The sequence below is a fragment of the Microcebus murinus genome, chromosome 11 (genome assembly GCF_040939455.1).
Source record: "Microcebus murinus isolate Inina chromosome 11, M.murinus_Inina_mat1.0, whole genome shotgun sequence".
NCBI classification, from domain to species: domain Eukaryota; kingdom Metazoa; phylum Chordata; class Mammalia; order Primates; family Cheirogaleidae; genus Microcebus; species Microcebus murinus.
In genome coordinates this window covers 76,702,120-76,723,504 of record NC_134114.1, presented here as the reverse complement: position 1 = coordinate 76,723,504, position 21,385 = coordinate 76,702,120, and the positions used below count along the sequence as shown (strand labels likewise).

The window sequence follows — 21,385 nt, the reverse complement described above, 5'->3', positions numbered from 1 at the left end:
ACCCCCATAATATGCTGAAAAAAAAAAAGAATACAAACCATATTTCCAAGTGTAACTCAGAAAAAATAAAAGCAAAAAATTCATGATTCTCTAGAAGCAGGTAATTCATCTTCTCAATACACAAATGGGAAAAGAGGGTAATAACCTCACCGAACCCACAAACGCAGTCCCTGTTACAATCCAAAGTAACTTGGAAAATTCGGTTCTCATACTGTGTGCATTATAGAATCCTCCTGATAATCCTTGTGTAGGATATATCAGAAAAATAATACATGCCTTGCCATTCTCTCTTACACGTGCCACAACTGGAATGCCAATTCAGCCTGAAACTATATTATATTAAGAAACTATGTGCTTTGCCTAACATAATTTTTTAAAAGCTTCAAGTTGAATTAACTGAGATCTGAAACCATTCACATAACATACCAGATGCTAGTACAGCTTTCATCTCTTTAAAGGACATAGTCAAGAGGTACAAAACCTCCAAGAAAAAAATGAGTAACTGATTTTTGAAAAAGAAAATGTCATGTATAATCTTGCATAATCATATCAATAGAGGTCTTCTTATAAGTTTACACTAATAAGCAGACCAATATTCTTGCATTTCAGTGGCACTATAAAAAGCTTCCAAATTTAGAAACTTTTAGAAGACTGTCTCAGGGAGAGAGATACCGGAAAAAATGCTAGTACATTGTCTTTTGCTCAGATAATCCTTTATTTTATCCAAGCTGCTGCCTTCATTTTCTAGCCCTTTCCTTTCCTAACTCTTTATTAAATCTATCTTTCTCCCACTTCTAAAATCAGAGAGCATAATTAGAGGGCATGCGGCTCCACCTTTTATGGAAATAGCTATATTCCTTATTTGCATGTGTTTGGACCCATTGCCAGCTGTCCGTAAGAGCAGGAGGGTGACTATATCTCCTTGTTATCCAGACAGATTTTGTTCAAAGCCAAAGATTAGAACAGTGCAAATGGTAGAAAATAGCTTTTTTCTCTGGAAAATACAGGAGCAGTTTAAAGTGAATAGAAATTAGTAGATCGCTGAACTGGAAGGAAACGTTATTGCCTCTGAAATAGCCTTGCTCCCACCCAACTTTGCATGACAATATTCAGTTTGCTATTATGCAGCGTGACTTCCAGCCTGCTTTCCAGTCCAAATCAGTAAAGTTCCCCTCTCTACAGTTGGATTTGTGGGAATGAAATGCACAATGCATCCAAACATAGTTAAACCTTCTAGAGAGGACCTTTTGAAAAAAAAAAAAATCTAAGCAATTATTTCTGCCATTAACAGGTGTAAAATGTCTTCTAACAAGAAAGTGCATAACAGCAAATGTGCTTTTGAAATATGCAGCACAAGTTGCATATAAATAAGACATACTAGGAGTCTATCCGCTTCAATTTTATAAAGCAGATGTCTGCTGTCCTAAGCAAATAGTTCAAGTTGTTTCCAAAATATGGAGGCAAAAAGCAATAGAGGTACCATTTACACACTCATTAGTCAGAGAAGAAATGCATCTGCGTTGGAAAATTGCTGCTCACTAAAAAGCAAGTTTCCCTAGCAACGGCTGTATCACACAACTCTCAGACCTCTTCTAAGCTATGAAAAAAATTATAGGGAGATATATAAAAAGATTTTTATCAAATATTTTTTATTTTTGTCACGGGAACATTTCCTTTAAAACTCAGACATGCCTAGGGATATTGAGACTTGCCTCAGATATTCCACCCCCACCCCTGAAAATTCAATGTATTAATATTTAGAATTACCCCTCCTTTTGTAAGGAGGAGGTGGGCATCAAGGGCATTTCCCTTGTCATCCCTCTGTCTGAAAGCTTTCATTATTCTAAAAAAAAACATTTAAAATTCTCTCAAAGTTCATCTGAATCCAGTGGGGGAATATCTCAATTTTTCCAGGAAAAAAAATGACATAAAATATGTATTTTGGTCATGAGTATTGAAATATGTCTAAAAATAAAGTGGAACATATGAATTTTCTGGCATTTCTGGATTGTTCTGATGATATATACGTGTTGTTTTAATTGAAATACTACTTGGGAATATAGCCTATTTTTTCTCAGTGAATTGTTACATTGTAATATCATATTTGAATGTATTTAATTGCCGATTCCTGTCTTAAGGCCATATATAATAGCTTGTTTGAAATGTCTCTTAATTGCACCAGGTAACATTTAGTCTAGTTTATCTCTTCCTAAAGGATCATTTGCTGAGACGGCAAGCATGAGAGAACCAAGATAGAAGGAGCAGTCTCCATCCCATCAGTTTCATGGTACTCTGAGATAGAAAAAAAGCAACAGAGCAACAGTACATAGATGTGAATTCAAATACACCATCTTGCAACAACCAAGATGACATTAGCAGAGGAAGAAGTAGCTGAGACAGTCTTGGTACCTGTTCTGTGCCATGCATTGCACCTATGTTTTCTCTTTGGTCCTCACATTTAATAACCCCCTCAGGGATTATTAAAAGCCTTTTTGAAATGAGGGTTTTGAGACTCAGGGATGAAGTGACTTGGCCAGCATCACATAGGAGTAGCAGTAGAACTGAGAGTCAAACCCAAGTCTGTCTGAACCCAAAGCTTTAGTTCTTTCTGTGTCTCCTGCTCTGCCCCTTCAGCAGCAGGGATTATATTAGGCAGCTCTTCATTTTGGCATCTAGACTTCTCCTTAGCAGGGGTCACAAACGGCTGAGGCTTTGTTTTCTTCAGCCAAAATGTTGCTTTTTTTTTTGAGACAGAGTCTCACTTTGTTGCTCAGGCTAGAGTGAGTGCCATGGCATCAGCCTAGCTCACAGCAACCTCAATCTCCTGGGCTCAAGTGATCCTCCTGCCTCAGCCTCCTGAGTAGCAGGGACTACAGGCATGTGCCACCATGCCCGGCTAATTTTTTTTGTATATATATATATATATATATATATATATGTATATGTGTATATATATATATATATATATATATATATTTAGTTGGTCAATTAATTTCTTTCTATTTTTAGTAGAGACGGGGTCTCGCTCAGGCTGGTTTCTAACTCCCAACCTTGAGCAATCCGCCCGCCTCGGCCTCCCAGAGTGCTAGGATTACAGGCATGAGCCACTGCGCCCGGCCCAAAATGGGTTTTATTTTAAAATGTGAATTAACTGCCAAGTGGAAAGCCAGATGATTTTATATACAATTCTGATTTGGGGCGTCTCTTTAAAAATAAAAGCATAAAAGGATCTGACAGCACGAGGATTCCCTCATGGCAACCGTCAACCGAGAGCTGAGGGAGGGCTGTGCTCTTCCTTCAGAGGTGACAGCCTCCAGGTGGCCCCAGCCTGTCACGTGCATGAGGTTAACTGCCCGGCTCCCATGGGCACGCGAGCTGGCATCCCTGGACGAATGGCATCAAACGAGGTCGTCTAGCTTTCACTGAACATGATCTACAAGCAGGGCCAAGTGTCCCACAACTTGGGAACAGGTGCAGTGGGTGTGGCCGAGAGCTGTAAAACAGAAGGAAGACCCTGACACTGAAGAGCAATACGGGACCTGGGGGTTTGCTTGTATTTCCTCATGATCTAACTGAGAAAAGATAATGGGCCAAGATGTTTGAAAATTAATCATAAAACGTTTGTAAACCTGTCCTCTACTGAATCACGATCTTCCATGAATTTCAGCTAAGGAGATAAAATTTCAGCATGGGGCCAAAAGTCTAAAAACTAGAATTTGTACCAACTCAATTACTCGGTCATCCTGTGATCTGTAGGCAGCACTAAGCCTTAGTTGGCTTCCGGTTCCATAACTGTAAATGGAAAGAACTGGGCTATTGCATGGACAGGAGCCATGCAGGTAATATTAACATAAATAAAGGCAGACAGTGGTCAGAGCTGGGTCTAACCAGAGGACAGGAGGCAGCCACTCCACTCCAGACCATTGTCGTGGGGGTGGCAGGGGGTGGGCGGTGGAGAATCTAGACTTTGTGTTGCCAGATTGCCCCACTTTTCAGAGTAACCAGAAATACGTGTGAGTCTCTCTGTGTGGTGTCTTAATTTGAAGCATGTGACTTGTTATTATAACACATTACAAGAATAATTAAGAAATTTTTAAAACACCAGTTACGCCACCCCTAGGCCGGTGACACAAGATGTCTCTGGACTGCGCTGGCCCTCAGGCTCTCGCTTTTCTCCCTCTGGACTGAACTCGATTTAGCGTTAGAATTCTGTGATTTTCAGTTCTGAATAGTCATCTTTGAGAAGAAGAGACGGGTGTAGGTGGGTGTGTTTTCAGTGGAAAAGCTCAAGAAGATGAAACGTGTGGCATTTGCTAAGTGGCCCATCTTGCCATCCTGCTCGGAAGCTTGCATTTCATGGTCACGAAGCAGGAGATGTGGGCATATGCACTGTGTGAGCATCACTCACAGAGACTGAGCTGAGACGCTGCTGGAAAGGAGAAAGGGAAGCAGAAGGTGGAAATTACTCTTCCAAAGAAGTATGAGAATCACACCATTTCCCAGGAAAGCCAAGACAGAAGTAGGTAAGACTATTTTTAAACCAGGTACTATGTGCTTTATATATATCATGTAGTCCCGAAATCTTTTAAGGTAGGTTCTGGCATTCCCCATCATAATAGCGACAACAATTTAGCATGCATCTTTTATTAAAAGTGATTTTAACACAGGTGCAGTGCAAAGTGATTTAACTTATGCCTTCTCTTACCAGCACTGTAAGAGAAAAAAAAATTGTTTTTTTATGGCCAACATACAGATGAAAAATTAAGACTTTGGCTCCAAGTCCACAGCTAATTAATTAGCAGAAGGATTTGATGTGAGGTCTCTGCCTACACAGCATTTGCTCTTTACTCTTTTCTACTTCTCTGAGAAGTCAGGGACTGAATCAAGATTGCATTGCCAGGAAGCAGAGTCCAGACCCCATCGCAATGTTGGATCCTCACAAGTTCTGGTTGCCTTTTCTGCTGTCTCTCCTCCAGTAGCACCATGCCAGACACAAGTCCCCAGGGTGCAGTGCACTTGAACACCGTGCCCCCAACTTCTTCCCTGAATTCACAAGCCTCTGTCTTTTGTTTTTCTTTTCTGGAACACAGTGAACGCGGTGTACATAATCCCTGGCTCCCCTAGACAGTGAAAGCAACACGAGGCTAACTAGACAACACTTAATAATCATGGTTTCTCTTTCTCCAGTAAGGCAAAAATATTAGAGTGTGAATGACACAGGACTTAATTTTTTAAAAAACCAAACATATACAGAACATCTGAAAAAGAGTGCTTATGGTTGAGGATGTTTTCTATTCAGTTTGCCACTTGCTCCCCACATGAGAAAAACATGATAGACACCATTTCCAAATATTAGTATAAACAAAATCCAAAGAGAAGCAAAGTGTAGAAACTTTTGATCTAGGTAGAGACTCCACCAACACTGACATCACTGAGCACAGACTATATGTCAGGCGCTGTCCTAAGCTCTGTGTATGTATTATCTCCTTTCATCCTCACAACAACCCAACTTTTCAGATGCAGAGACTGAGATACAGAAAGACCAAGGAACATGCTGAAAGTGACACAGTTAGTAAGTGGCGGAGCCAGCATTCAAGCTCAGGCATGTGCTCCCCAAAACAACGCTGTAACAGCCTTGGCCTCTCGAAATTGGCGAGTGACAGAAAGCATTGCCTAACTTGGCCAAGAACGTCCTGATTTGTAGGATTTGAAGATTTCTCTTTTCTTTGATTCTTTCCCATTCTCTAAAAGCTCATGAGTCAGAGTAACATAAGATACTGTACTCTTAGTGTTTATACTATACCTTGTGGAAATCTTGTTAATATGTGTTAATTCTTACAAATCAGTAGGGCCCTATTGAATACAGTGAGTTGTTCAATAGTATACCAAATAGATGCTGAAACCATAGACTCCTTGGTCATTAGGGAGCTTAAAATTGCATATTTCATAAAGTGTTAACTTGATATAGTACTAACAAATCAGGATACGTACTTACATGAGACACAGGTACACAGCGTCTGCTTAAATATCTATTGAGTGAATGAATGAATGCTGGGTGTCTTAAAATTCATTTATTTATTCATTCAACAAATATTTATTCAGTGCCAACTATGTGCCAGGTACTGCTCTAGGTAATTGCAATGACAAGCAAAACAGATAAATGTCCCTGCCCTCATGGAGTTTATGTTCTGATAGACAGAAACCAAAAATAAACACAGTAAATAAGATGTTGAATGTTAGATAGTCAAAAAGAAGACAAAACAAAACAAAAAACAAAGGAAATGTATTGGGAAAGTTGGCGGTGGTTTGCAATTTGAGATAGGGTCGCAAGGGAAGGCATCCCTGACTTAAAAGAATCAATGCTTTGAAAATGCTGACCTTGGCAAAGGTTTTTAAACAATGCTACTAAATGTTGAACATTTTAGTTCTCTTATGTGCACAAGAAATTTAGCCAAATATATTCAATTAATATGTTGGGGGGTATATTTTTGTTGTTGCTGGGTATTTCTTATGTAAGATATATGATTTTTCTACACTTTTCCAGAATAAATTGTAGAAAATCACAAAGCATCACAAATAGGATACATCTGACAAATTAGTAAAGACAGGTCTTGATCATTATTGTTTTGCTTATCTATATCAATGTCTGCCAAATGGGCTACCATTTCAAAACTGGATGTATCTCCAAATGAAATCTAAATAAATAAGTAAAATCCCATCTGGAGCCTTCTTAAAAATAATCCACTCTTGCAGACTCTTGTTGTCCTTGTGTGACCCCTGTGCAGCCTGGGTAGCATGTGAGGTGGAGACTGCATGACACGGTCTGTCACCCCCACACAACCGTCCTTAGAGTCAGCAAAGCAAATCATGATGCAAAGCACTCATGGCCACCAAGCAGATAAATTAGTTTTGATTTTCTTTTCCCCCTCTCTCTAAAATGTGAAGACTCACTAATCAAAAGCCATTTAGTGCTGAAGTGAAATAACTTTGCGATATCAAGGTCTTGAAAGTAGATGGTATGGAATCAGAGTTAAAATTCAGATTATCATTCAAGACACAACTATTTGTAGCTAATTCTATATGAATGATGAGAAAAAGCCCTAATCATCTTTCCAAGGTTCACCAGCCTTATCAGGGCTAGGTAGTATGAAATTGCACAGTTGCGCTCAGCAAAAAGGTTTAAAGATTCTTTTGCTTAATTTTCATTATCATTTTATTTGTCCACAAACTTTTATCCAGCTTTTGGTCGATGAACTTGTCTTCATTTGTTCATCGCTTCCTACAACATGTGTTCATTTTAAAAATAAATAAATATTTGAAATTATTTTTGCTTTTTAAAACCTGCTGAGCATTAGTCAATGTTTCACCCCTTTCGTCACATTTCACTTATTTATCTGAAATGCACTATTAATTCACTTTCACATACTATACGTGGCTGCAATCTGATAACCGAAAATGTTCAACTTAGGCCTTTAAAAATATATCGCAAAATTATTTATCTGACCATTAAGCTTTCTAAATCCATTTGAATAAAGATCATGCATTTACTATTTAGGAAATCCATAAAGTTATCATTATAATCAGACACAAATGCTTTAGAAGTGAAACCACTCAAGTATTCAGCCCTCAGTCCTGCAGCTTTATTCAAGATGCTTCACTCCAGCCTAATAGCTAAATGTCACAGTTCCATGCCAGACGCATCAAGGACTTTCCTGGCACCAATGTGCCTATTGCAGAATGAGCAATATTTCAGCGTCATCAGAATTAACCATCCACTAAATTCAATTTAATAAGGCTGCATATTCCTTAGTGTTTCACCTTCATGCACAATTTATTATAATTTCATATGAAAAGCTGAACGCTCCGAGCGTACGTTCGCTATCATACTCCTAAAAAGAAAAGCCCTTCTCCAGAGCAATTTTAGACACTGGATAGCAACTCAGTCTGTAATTGGGTGTCTTCTCAGAGCGCCTGACGAGAGTTCACATTGAAAAGGAGATTAAAGACAAAATGTCAGGGCTTACTGATTGTGAGAAATTCTCCTTCAGGCCTTCAGCGACATGATGAGAAGCCTCAAACAAGGACTCCCAGGGCCTTTCTGAATGAGTCACTGTCCCTGGCTCTCTGGAGCTCCCCAAACACACTGGTGGAGCCAAGGAAGACAGCAACTTCCTTGTGTCATTTCTTTCTTTCTTTTTTTTTATTTCAGAATATTATGGGGGTACAAACATTTTGGTTACATATATTGCTTTTGCACTGCTCAAGTCAGAGCTATAAGAGTGCCCATCCCCAGACAGTGTGCTCCCATTAGTTGTGAACTTACCTATCCCCTCCCCCCCACCTGCCTAGCACCCAGTGAATATTACTGTCATGTGTGCGCCAAAGTGTGGATCAGTGCCAATTTCAAAGTTAGATTGGCAATGCACCTAATCTGCATGCAAGTCTTTTCTTAACTTTTATTTTTTATTACTTTCTTCTGGTTTACAAGGAAAAAAAAAAAACCCACAGATACTACAGTGCACATAAAAATTGAGAAAGAAAATAAAGAAGCAAAGTATTAAGTGGGGACTGTCAGGTAAAATCTCATACAGGTATTAGAATCATTAATAAGGACATTAGGTGACCCTGCTACATCATTTTGCCGGCCTCTAGTTAAAATGGTGCATGTCAGGTTATTTTAAATTCAGGATAAAGGCAAGCTTGAGACTTTATAGGAAGGTCCTAGTTAGAGGGAGGTGACACAGATACAAAATTTCCACGTTTAGAAAACAAGAGCCTTAGGGATGGGGGAGGGGCACCGAAGCGTCCCCATGCTGGTCTAATTCATTAGGTCCGTCATTTGTCGCCAACTAAATATGCTGGCTGTGTGCTCATCTTGTGAAAGGGCTTGTGTTTCTCACTGGAAAAGCAGAACCCAACCACAGGAGTGTTATTTTCTCAGCAGTGCCAGTGTGCAAACAAGTATCTACGTGGATAAAGGCAGCGCCCCTCCCAGCCGGGTCCCCAGCAGGGCTGACCGGGGTTTGGTGCTCCCCTGGTCCTACACACTGAACAATGACTCGAATACATCACAAGATCACTGTCAGTCCTGCTCGTTTAAATGGGTCTTTATTTTTAGAGAACAATGGGAATGATAGGAAACTGGAAGCCTTACATGGCACAACTATAAATAGTCACTGTTAAATGCAGCCCTATGTTTTTGTTTTTCAGTCTTAAAACGAAGTTGATATTTGAGATGGGTTGGACAGTGTATGGTGCCCCAGTGACGTCATCTTAGCTAGCTGATGAAGGAGCTGTTTAGTTTTCCAATCAGACAAATCACCAGCTCTCAACAGAAATTTTAATCAGGAGGACTGCTTGCTGTGCTGAGACTGTCCCCAGCGAACAGAACATGACTGACCTTTCCTCCACAGGAAATTTAAATTTGTATCATTTGGATGGTTAGGATTTCTGCCATTTCCCTGTGGATGGAGATTAGAGATGAACTTTCAGGTTCAGTCACACATTAAAAACACAAACACATAAGCTGTGAAAAGCCAGAAGCAGAATGAGGCCTTTCCCCTGATCCAAAGGTCACTGCTGTTTTCTTTCATTCATTCCACCTGACCACAGGTTCCTAAGCTCACTGCCTCCCTTTAGGGAACTCAGACTGGAAAATAGCCATACCTCACCATGGTCACTGCATCAGGATTATCTACTATATTTAACTTTTCTCTCTCCTTTGTATGTTAAAGGAAAACTGATTTCCCTTGTGACAGATGAGACCTAAAATGACATTTTAAAAAATTGTGTAAATGAGGTTATATTTATCAGAATAGCTCTGGTTTGGTCTAGAAAGTTCCTGGCTTCTTTTACCAAGGGAAAAAGAACAAAATAGTCCTAGGTAAAGATTTCTTAGAGAAACCTGCTGCTCTCAAACTGAGCAAAATTTCAGGGCACAAACTCATAAAACTGCTGTTTCAGCAAATATTAAGTAAGTAGATTAGGGGATCACACAGAAAACAGATCGAGTCAATAAAAAATAACCTAGAAAAGAACAGGAAAGCTGGTTACCATGATCTCCAATATTAAATTTGTAATTATATTTATATTTTCAAAACTATATTCATAAATTGATGTCATTATGAAACAACAATCCCTTAGGATCCTACACCAATCCATTTAATGACTTAGGCCTGAGAGGGGAGAATTTGGAAAGTCTTAGCCTAGAATTATACCAAAACATGAAGCAGATTTAATAACTAAAAGACTCAGCATTAAAGCTTTAATACATCTTACTTAAAAGGTAATATATGAAACCAAGGTAAGCCTACATTTCCACCTCAACACTTACTCTCTAAATTATTTTCAATTTAATTCACTTAGCTAAACTATAATATCTGATTCCAAAGAGCATACATATTTAATTATCACTACATATCAGGGAACATTAAAAAATATTTTAAAAGTCTAACCAGTTGTAACTAACCTATAGGTCTAGACTGGGAAGCAATTTAGAAATGCTTTCTAAAATGTATATATATGTTATATAATTTCATTAATTTTATCATCTGCGTAAAGGATGCTTTGTAGTTTAGCCATGGAAGAGCAAGAGATTTTTCTTTCTTTCTTTGTTATTAAAAAAATTTAAATCAGTGAGCTAGACACTGTTTTACCTTGATAGGCAGGTTTGATTATGCATTATTTTATGAATTGTCATCACCATTAAAATGAAGTATGAGAGAGAGACAAATTATTTCAAAATTCAGCTAGAAGCAAATGCCCCATGGTTTTACACTTTTCTTGGAAACTTGATTTAGATTTGATATCAGCTATACCACTTCCGTTGCACAATATCAAATATAACAGATATCTTGAGAGAATAACTTGTTCTTCAAATCAGGAAAAACGCTTGAAATTATTTTTAAACTGAATTTTCATGGTCTATGACATGCCATGGCATTTTTTTTAATGATAAAAAAAAAAGTCAAATAAAAATGAGTGATGCGAACACATTTTATCACTTGTCAAAGGTGAATGGATGTCTGTTTCTTTATTCTAAGTAAGCTGGACAAAAAGGAGTAACCATTGCACCAGACACTGTGCTAAGTGATTACATGTAAACTTAGTTTACATTCTCGATGATAGATTTAAACACCGAGTCTCAAAGACAGTAGCTCAAGGTCATACAGCTAAGAGTGTCGGTGCCAGGGTTCAAGCCCAGAACTCAAACCCAGGTCTTGTCCGATTTCAAGGCCCATGTTCTTTCAGTTAGCATATTCTGCGTGGTTTTAGATTGGCCTGCCTCTGTCCAGTCATCAGCTTTCAATGTGATAACCAATCTTAGCAGTGCTGAATAACAGAACTACGTGCAGCCTAAGATAACAGCTTCCCTATATACCATTGCTCTTTCCTGGGAGGTTTTCTGCCAGGTTTTCCTGGGAATTTAGGGTAGGACTCTGGTCTTTCTTGGAGTGGCTGCAAGAAGTGCTCAAACTAAACAGTGCATGCAAAGAGATTTTAAAGTCATTCCAGCATAATCGTCCTAATCAACAAAATCCAACTACAATGCAATCAAACTTTTCAGAAGAAAAGATCGTGTGGGAGATAAACAAATTGAAGTATAAGGTCAGGCTTTCATTAGAGTGCTCCGGATCCTATCACCTTGCTCTAATTCTTGCATATTTCAGCAGTCACTTTTTTTTCAGACTTCACCGAAATAACAAGACATTTTAAAAATCCCAAGTTGGTTACAAAAGCACTGTTAACACACACTGTGCATCCACATAGAGCCCACGGCACTGAGAGCAGTGAGATAAACTTGGAAGTCTGCAATTGAAAAGTTATTTTTAAATCTAAACCAGGTGATAATTTACAAAAGGGGAGGAGGTGACTGTTCCTGAACCAACTTGGATTTTTTTTCTTAGTTTCCATATTGTTTGCATTGCTCCTTTCATTTCTGACACTATTGGTGTCATAAGGATTTGAACAAATCTAGAGCAATTACCCTCAAACCCTCATACGTAGGCTGACTTGATTATACTGAGACCACAGACTTTTACAATATTAAGTTAAGTTATTTATTTGTAAAGATTCTTTATCTCCTTTTAGAACAGTAATTGCAGTTTCTTTCTTGAATTATACATCAATGATAGCATGTAACTATTATCAAGTTGTCAAGCCAATGATAAAGCTGTCATGACAACTCAACTCCACTATCCCTTTGGTTATATTTACACAAAACAAAGAGCATATAATACTTAACTCAGGGAAAACTTAAAGGCTTTCTGACCACTAATTGTCATCTTTACGAGCCATCTACTACTTAATGCCAAAAGCATTATGTGCACACAGTAGGTTCTCAATACATCATCTGGATAAATCTAAGCACTTTTAGCCTAGAGAATGGTCAAAGGAAAAAATATATATATCTATGTTCTACAATAGTAACTGACTTCAAAACAAAGCACTGATAGAATGAATATGAAGCATGGTATCTATTAACCTGCAGGACTTAAGAAGGAGAAACAAGACTTCCCCGGGTATGCTAATACAAAGTCTGAGAATGGCAATTATTTATTGTACAGCCCACAAAAAGAGACTTGTTAGTACAAGATTTTTACAGAGCAACCAATCACATAGAGGGTTGTTATAAACCACGATTGCATAGCTAAGTTGTATGAATGGAATGCTCCTTTGAAAAGCTTTTAAGTACAAAGTGTTTTGTGAAAATCTCTGTAATTCCAAAAACATCCAATCACATGCTCACAAAGCCCTCCTCCACCCCAATTTTCCACTGCCTCCACTGTTTTTATTAAAACTAGCAGCTACAGAGGCGTAGTGAATACAGATTTAAACCAGACAGGTTATTTTGCCTTTTCCATCTGGAACCAAATAAATGTTGATTTTTAAAAAATTTTTGCCATTTGTCCGTCTTTTAGCTACATCATGATGCCTTAAAGGGAAGTATTAATATCATTTTGAGACTGTCAGAACCCATTGTGCATAAAAAAGACAAATTTGTTTTTACTTCAGAAGCTATGAAAAAGGAAGCTGTACCAGTCACAGGAGATTTTTGGAAACAAAGATCAAAAGATAGTTAATATATTTCTTTATGAAAAATGAAGACAAGCTGAATTCCCAACAGTCTTTGTCAGAATCAGTTTACACAGTGGCTACACGACAAATAGGGGCATTGTTAGTAATTCAAGAAAACTCCAGCAGAAATAACTGAAAAATTTCCCTCTGGGTTCCCAATTTACCCTTGACAAAAACAACAACAAAAAAATACAAACTAGAAACCAGATTAGGCATTGAAATGACAGCAAAACAAGTCTAATGTAGAGATGTAAACATATAGGTTATGGTACGTAGACTAAAAAAAAAAAAACAGAAATATTTTCCTTCTTTTTAAGAAGAGTAAGAAAATGATGAAAATGGATCCCTTTTCATATTAAGTAAAAGTAACATGTGTGCCTTATGACAGATTAGCTGGAAGTAACTGTAGCAAAGTTAGCTATGGCAAATAATTGTGTCCAAGGTGCATTACATGACATAGTTTGATGAGAGCTGGCTAGTCCTAAAGATGAAGAGCACAATGTATGGGTTCCTGGAAAAAAGCTCCTTGGCCCACAACTAACCCAGTGCCTTAAACGCTGTGACAGCCAGAGCAGGCGGGGCCCATAGAGGGTTGGGTTCAACTTTGACTCTTAGAATTTGTGGCAGCATCATGAAAAAGTGGAAGGAGTAGGTGAGGGAGAAGAGGAGTAAGCCACTTTCCAGACACACTTAATGTCATTCATGTTGTTTATCCCTTTTTTGGCAAAATTTCTTGTTGGAGGCAAGGACCCCCAAAGACCCTCAACTCCCCTATGACTCGTCCTACGCACGGGCTTCGCCCTGGAAAATTCCCGGAACGAAAACAGCCATAGCTCCGAGAAGAATGCATTCCATGACGTGCTGACCATGGAATGCTCCAGGGTGTGCTAACTGCAATTGTTCCCGACCACCTGCCAGGTTGGGGTTGAGTAATCTGTCACAAACAGCTTCGATACCGATAAGACGCTGATTGGGGCTGATTAGCCCAAACCCAAGACTCATCGTCACCCCACTCTATTTTTCTGTTTCTACTTCCTTGTTTCTGTATGCTTATAAAACCTACTAAGAATCCAAGTAAAGTACACCTTGACAACCCTTTGCTTGGTCTCTTCCTTTCTCTCACCCATCTCTTTCAGGCACGGTCCCCCTTGACCCCACGAGTAACAGAAGGTCCCGCGGGCCGGGACAATTTCTGACAACAAAGTGTATCACAACAGAGTCTTAGGTTTTACCCTCCCCACACTGCCCAGTATAGTGTGGTATAGTATAGTATAGTACAGTTTAATATAGTATAATAACTATATGAAACTTTTTACTTGTCAGTGCAAGAGAATCAAACCAACCTCTGGAGAGACATATTCTATATGAGTGACATGGGTTAAAGAATAAGATTAGGAATTTTGCTAATCCTCTTAAAAAAAGGTGTTCAAATGACCAGAGATAGATGCCTGAAAGAACTGCTTAATAAGAAGCAGAAAGCTTGGCAGGGTAAAGAGGTATTATGCTCTTAAAAGACATGACTAAAAACCATTGCCAAGAACACAACCTCACTTGAGGCACAAATAATGGATTCTGCAAATGGGATATTCAGCAAATGTTTCACTACAGGGTTCAGAAGTCCCCACCTAAAAATACAATGAGAGCACCAGAAAAGGTTTGTAGATGCAAACATCAGAAACCTACTGAGAAAGGGGGGTTCTGTTCTAGTATCTTCTATTTCCCAAATGTATCGAGTCCTTAAAATAGGAACCAGAGAGCAAATTCAAGAAATTAAAGAAGTACTGCACTGGATAGAAAATCACTAGCAAACATATGTAGAATAAGAATCAAAATAAAACTGTCTATAAGTATCTAAAAATGGTCATTTTCTAATCTCACTAAATCTCAAGCCTATGTTCAAATATTAAATAAGATAAAATTCCAAGAAGGTAAACTGGACTCAATGAGAAGACTTTTTATGTTATAATGGATTGTTCTAAGTGTCATATTTATGTTTATGTTATAAATGGGCACTTAGATCAGTGGCATCCAATCTCTTATGTTCACGAGATTAAAAAAAAGAGTTAAAAAAATTGGGTTGATATCTCCAATATATGTATGTTTCCTTATATATCTTAAGCATTTACTGCTATACTAGTAAACTAAATATACGATGCATAGAACAAATAAAAAATTTAAAAGAGTAAGGTAAAAAAATATTTTGTAAGGATGTCTAATATTTTCTTCCCACACCCAAGTGGATCATTTTTACACCCTTCAAGATGTCAACAGCCCACTTTAGGACACACAATGTTAGGTCATTAATTGGGTGTGAGGGACAGTGTATATTCATACATCACATACACATACATTTTACTTTATCCAAAATACTTAAATTTTAAATGCAGTGCTTTTATTTTACTATCTAGAACTTTTTTAAAGCAGTTGCGGAGAGAATAAAAACACAGCAAATCAGGAATTTCAGATTCTAGATTTATTATTACCAATGGCTGTACTTTATTCAGCAGCTACTATGTGACAGGCATTTTACATTACATACATTATATCTAATTCTCCTAAGAACTGTAAAGTAGAAATTATTTTTCCCATTTTATAAAAAAAAATGAAATTAAGGCTCATGTTAATTAGCCATATCTTACAAAAAAGTGTTGGAGCCAGGGCAGGTGATACTTTATCTTTAAAACCACAAAATCAAAGTTGGGCAAAGGGACACATACCTGTAGTCCCAGCTACATGGTAGGCTGAGGCAGAAGGATCACTTGAACCCAGGAGTTTGAGGCCAGCTTGGGCAACATAGCAAGACTCCCATCCCCCATCTCTAAAAAATAACTAAATAAATAAAACTACAAAATCAAAATGGTCACAATCATAGGACACTTTATGAGAAGGGCCAAACATATTAGCTGTTTCAGTATTTTATTTACAGCTGGCTCCTTAAAGGAAAGAGAAGTGTGATGCATACCAACTGGGGGATGGAAACGCTTGAAGCTCTGACTTGGGGGGGAGGGGCAAGGGCAATATACGTAACCTTAACATTTGTACCCCCATAATATACTGAAAAAAATAAATTAAAAAAAATAAAAGCATAGATTATGGAAATTTTCTAAAACAATAAATAAATAAAGAGAAACTGAGAAATGAGTTGCTGGCTTCCAAAAAATTACTTTAGATTAAAAAAAAAAAAAAGCCCCCAGGCATATGTACTTGCTCCTTCTTTTCCCCTTCTCCCCCAGCAAATAGTCCTTTGAAGTCCTAGAAAGAGGCTTGCAGATGAGAGCTCTGGGAGTGGTTGATGACTAGACAAATTAGGCTCAGGGTAATGGAGTCATCAGAAATCTTAGAGACTCATGAGCACTGTGTTTCCCAGAACATCCTCTAATCTCAAAAGAGAACTTGTTGAGGTTTGGAACTTGCAGAGCAGAGCATTCAATTCTACACAAAGAACAAGATCAGTGGAGGGAAAGTTGGATTCCCTCCCCACTCTTCTCACCAGGCTGATTTTGCAGTGAAGCACTGCTGACTTCCTCTTGGGACCCAGAGTTTCCAGCTATGTTCCCAAGTAACACTCAAAACTGGGCCCTTGGTCCCCAAAAGCTTATTTGTCTCCCAAACACAGATGCAACTATTATCTGTGCAAGCCGCCAAAGACCCGCAAAACACGAGAGGCTCCTTGAGGCCGGGGAAGGTACTTGAAGGTAAAAAGATCGTACAATTAGGAGAAATGCTGATTGAAAAATTTTGTTTGGCAGTTCCAGTACCCTGATTTGAAATTGTACTGCTAAACTTTTCACCAGAAAACCTGGGTCAAACTATGCTGATGAACATGATTTCCTCTCTTTAAGATTTTTAGAAATATATATGATAGACACACTTCTGTCCGGGTTGGTTTACATAGCAGGAAAGGTAGATTGGATGAATTCTGAAGCCTTTTCCGGCTTTATATTCCCATATAAGTATTCTTTTCTGCCTGGGAGGCCCCACCCCTCCTGCCCACTTGAAAAACTCCCCTTCACCTTCCAGGCTCAAGCATAGCTTCCCTGGTGAAGTTTTTCCCACACATAAAATGGTATTAGGAACTTTCTTCTTCGGGTGCTCAAAAAAATCTTAAATCTATGTTTATTGAGAAGCACTTATTTTAAAATTTAACTATTTGCTCTTGACTATAGATTGTGAGTCTTACGAACATTGTAACCCTATACCTTCTCCCTGAGGCTGACATATAATAATATTAATATATTCTAATACCACAATAAATATTTGGCGGATGAATAAATAAAGGTCGAATCCATGGATTTTAAGAAGCATCAATTTCTACAGATAAATTACTTTGGTCTCAGTGGTTCTATTTTAAACAAGGATTTGTTTTTATACATTTTTATATCAAATCCATCATAGCTCTCTGGGCATTCCAGTTGTGGCCTCCTAATATCACTACATCTGGTTGTCAATATACAAAGGAATCTTCTCTCATTATTAATTGGACTATATATATAGCATAACACAAATGAGGTAGATTTTGTAACTTTTCTATTCACAAATTAGGAACAACTATCATTTGTAGTATTTTCTATGGTTTCTCCACAGGGTGACCTGGCCTGGTGGGGAAAGTCATGCGTGCAGTGATTTATTTTCTGGTATCTATCTTGTCAAAAAGTTCTTAAAAAAAAAAATCAAGGAAATTTAAAGAAAATCAGGAGGAAAAAAACAAACATCATCCCCATCTATTTCACTTTGAAAGCTTGTCCCAGTAAACATTTAAGAAATGAATTTCTGGGTGGAGAGGTGGGGTGGAAGGTAGTTAGGCAATGTTATACCACACGTAATATAATATGCTTTTCTTCTCTAAAGAAAAAAAAAGCCAGGCCGGGCACGGTGGCTCACGCCTGTAATCCCTAGCTCTCTGGGAGGCCGAGGTGGGCAGATTGCTCAAAGTCAGTTCAAAACCAGCCTGAGCAAGAGAGAGACCCCATCTCTACTAGAAATATAAAGAAATTAATTGGCCAACTAATATATATATAGAAAAAATTAGCCGGGCATGGTGGCACATGCCTGTAGTCCCAGCTACTCAGGAGGCTGAGGCAGGAGGATTGCTTGAGTCCAGGAGTTTGAGGTTGCTGTGAGCTAGGCTGACGCCATGGCACTCACTCTAATCTGGGCAACAAAGTGAGACTCTGTCTCAAAAAAAAAAAAAAAAAGCCAATTCATCATATTTAATGAATCTTTTTTAACTATGACTGGATTACCTCACCTGGTCTACCACTAAATAATATTTTAATCCTATAGATATCCTAATGCCTTAAATTTGTCCTTGTAACTACATTAAAATCTTATTAGATGAGCGAGACACTAAAAATATGTGAAACATTACATGAAGAATAAGATTACTCAAGTTTTATAAATATTAGAAATCTACCAACTAATCCAATATATTTGATCATTTCAAAAGATAATCTATATTAGGGAACTTCTTGAGCAAAACACTTCCCATATAAATTTTACATCTTATACAAATTATAAGAATACACATTTTTAAATGTGCTCTGACCCTAAATAATTAAGTAAACCTTTCTTTCTGTGACCTGCACCCTACCCTGCCCCAGAATAGAGGGAATTGGCAATGCAAGGCAGAAAAAAATCATTACTAAAATATGCATTTATTGATTCCTTCATAGCGCTCTCCTCCCACGACTGCCAGCTCCAATGCTTCAGTTCTTTATCCCTCCGCCTTAACTCTTCTCTTCTAGAAAGTGGGTCAGTTCACCTCCGCAGACTACCAAGGAGACAGATAACAACTGAACATCGTTGGCATGCCCTGATGCTTCTCAGATTCAATTATTTTGTTAAGATTGTGCCTTCCCCATATTTTTCATCTCTCCAGACTTCCCTATGAAGGCACTTTTGAGAAAAATATCTTTATACTTCAACTTTTATACAGATCAGCAATGTCAGTAAGCACATCATATAAGCTTGGCTACACTGAAAGAAAAATGAGCAAGATTGTTCTTTCTCAGATTTCAGCTCCACAGGATTTAAGCTCCCCTGTCTTAAAACACTATCTATTCTACAAAACACTCACTTGATATGTGTCTTTAAGCTATCTTCTTCCTCTCCCCAATTAACCCTTTGCACTCGCTTGCTTTTTTCTCGATTCCTTTATTCTATTCGGGCTTTAATTTTTTAAATGCCCCAGATTTTACAAAGCGTGGCAGTAGAATAAAAAACTGGAGTTTCTTTTCATACAAACTTATTTATTTGGATTTTGTTATATTTCAAATTATTGATACATTCAAAGAGTAATTGCACTCGACATCCAAGTGCAAAAGGTTAATAGGCATGTCCTTGAACCCTTCTGTCCCCCGAGTGCCTGCAGGTGCTCAGTAGATGCCATGTGAGTGACATTGTGGGATCATTCTCCTGTTCTCTGGCTAGAAGCCAGGATCCAGAATGGTCTACTGAAAAACGTTCAGACCATTTTTCAATTCACACTGTAACCCGTTGCAGAGAGTTAGGGTGTGTAGTGGGTAAAGACGTTTTACCTTCTGTGTAATGCTGATCAGTTCAGTAGCAGCTACCCAAAAGGCTACGTCATAAAGAGTTCACTCTGGACTCTGCTCTGATGGACTAGTGATGTCTGCACGTGCATAGGTGAGGAACACAGTGGTACACATGCTCAGTATTTGCCATCCCAGCTTGAACCACTTAGCCAAAATCTAAATTTCATGAACTTCAGAACTTCTTACTGCATCAATTCCTTTTCCTAAGCGAAGCATTAAGCCAGGGATAGAAGATTCAAAGTCTTCCAAATATACATTTCATGTGCAATCCTTTTACATAAAAGTTTGGTGAAGAATATCCTTCCTGGTGAATCAGGCTAAAAGGTCAATTTCATGAACCCACTGTTCCCTCCTCTTTCCACTGGCACACAGTAAGAATCCGTTCTTGGGAGCGTTCAGAAGAAACTTTGAAAGTGCCACTAGCTTTTCTACAATAGCAAAAGCATCAAAGCTCTTTGTTCCAGAAGCGACCCCAGCCAGGATCACGTAAGGATTCCACTGACTATATACAGCTACTCTCTTCCATTACAGTAGATGGCGAGCTCCCTTTTCTCATCCTGTGCTCTCCCATAAATCTGGACATCAAACACAACCCCCAAGATCAAGGGTGATGATGTTCAGATTTGGTTTCAGGCTTTTTCTCTGAAACCATTTAATAAAAACCTTGCACAAAGTCATTTCACAATGGCAAGAATACAAATTCAACAATTCCCCCAGCTAGGGCAAGGAAGTGTCCTACGGGCTCAGCAAACTCAAAATAACAAATCGAACTCATTCTTCTTTGGATTTATTTGTAGTCTTCTCTCGGCCAGAAAAATCCTTAATGTTTTTCTAATGTAAAATATCAAAGAAGTCCATTTCATAATTCTTATCTAAAGAAGTACATTACAAAGTGAAGTGCATCATTAAGTGCTGACAGCCTCCACTTCTAGCTTTATAAAAAGCATTTATTATATTTCCAAGGCAATCTTCCTCATCAATTTCCATTTCCTTAATCAAATTATATTGTTTAAAAAGGCAGTTTTACTGAATACTTGCTGTCCTCTCCACATTACAGAAATGTACATGCTTGCTCTCCTCCCCAACTCTTCTAGAGCATTAATGCCATTTATAAACAGCGACAGTCTCTCCTACTTTCTTTGAAAGAGAACAAACCACTTAGGCCAGGGTCATTTAAAAGATTTCTTAAAAGAAGTTCAATGATTATAATAGAATAAAATCCTTTCTGAGACAGAAGTATGTTAGAATGAGGGAAAAAAAAACAACAATATGTTGCTTTTCATAGGATTTCAAGAAATATTTTTCTTTAGTGAAAGACCAATTTGCCTTTGAAAGTTAATTCCGAATCTTTGAAGAGCTTCCCAAACCCCATGCATGGAAATCATTTAATTAAATGTCTCAGGGAAGTAAAAAGATATTAACATGATGACCTATTGTAGGACATTAGGAGCAATGTACAGGATTCCACGGGCCCAGAACAGTAGCCCAGCTGCACCAGAGTCCAGGAGATCTGGGGGATTCTGAACAGGTTTACATGTTAATCCATCCCCCCCAGTCTTCTGCTGACCACAGGAGAGCTATATTCAGAGGTACAAAATACAGCCAGATCCAAGTGAGAGGTGCAAAATAAAGCTCAACTCAGATTGAAGCAACGAATGAAATTCTATTGTAACTTGATGCATCATCTGAGTGAGCCTCTAACACCACGTACTTTTGCAAAAAAAGAAAAAAAATTCAAGTTCTACAGTGCTGCA

The 21,385-nt window shown here is 38.2% G+C and overlaps 1 protein-coding gene across 3 annotated transcripts in view; it reads right to left on the bottom strand.

Moving 5' to 3' along the window:
• The window catches only part of MACIR (macrophage immunometabolism regulator), a 48,110-nt gene that overhangs the window by 5,117 nt on the left and 21,608 nt on the right, over window positions 1-21,385 (bottom strand). The window lies entirely within an intron of this gene.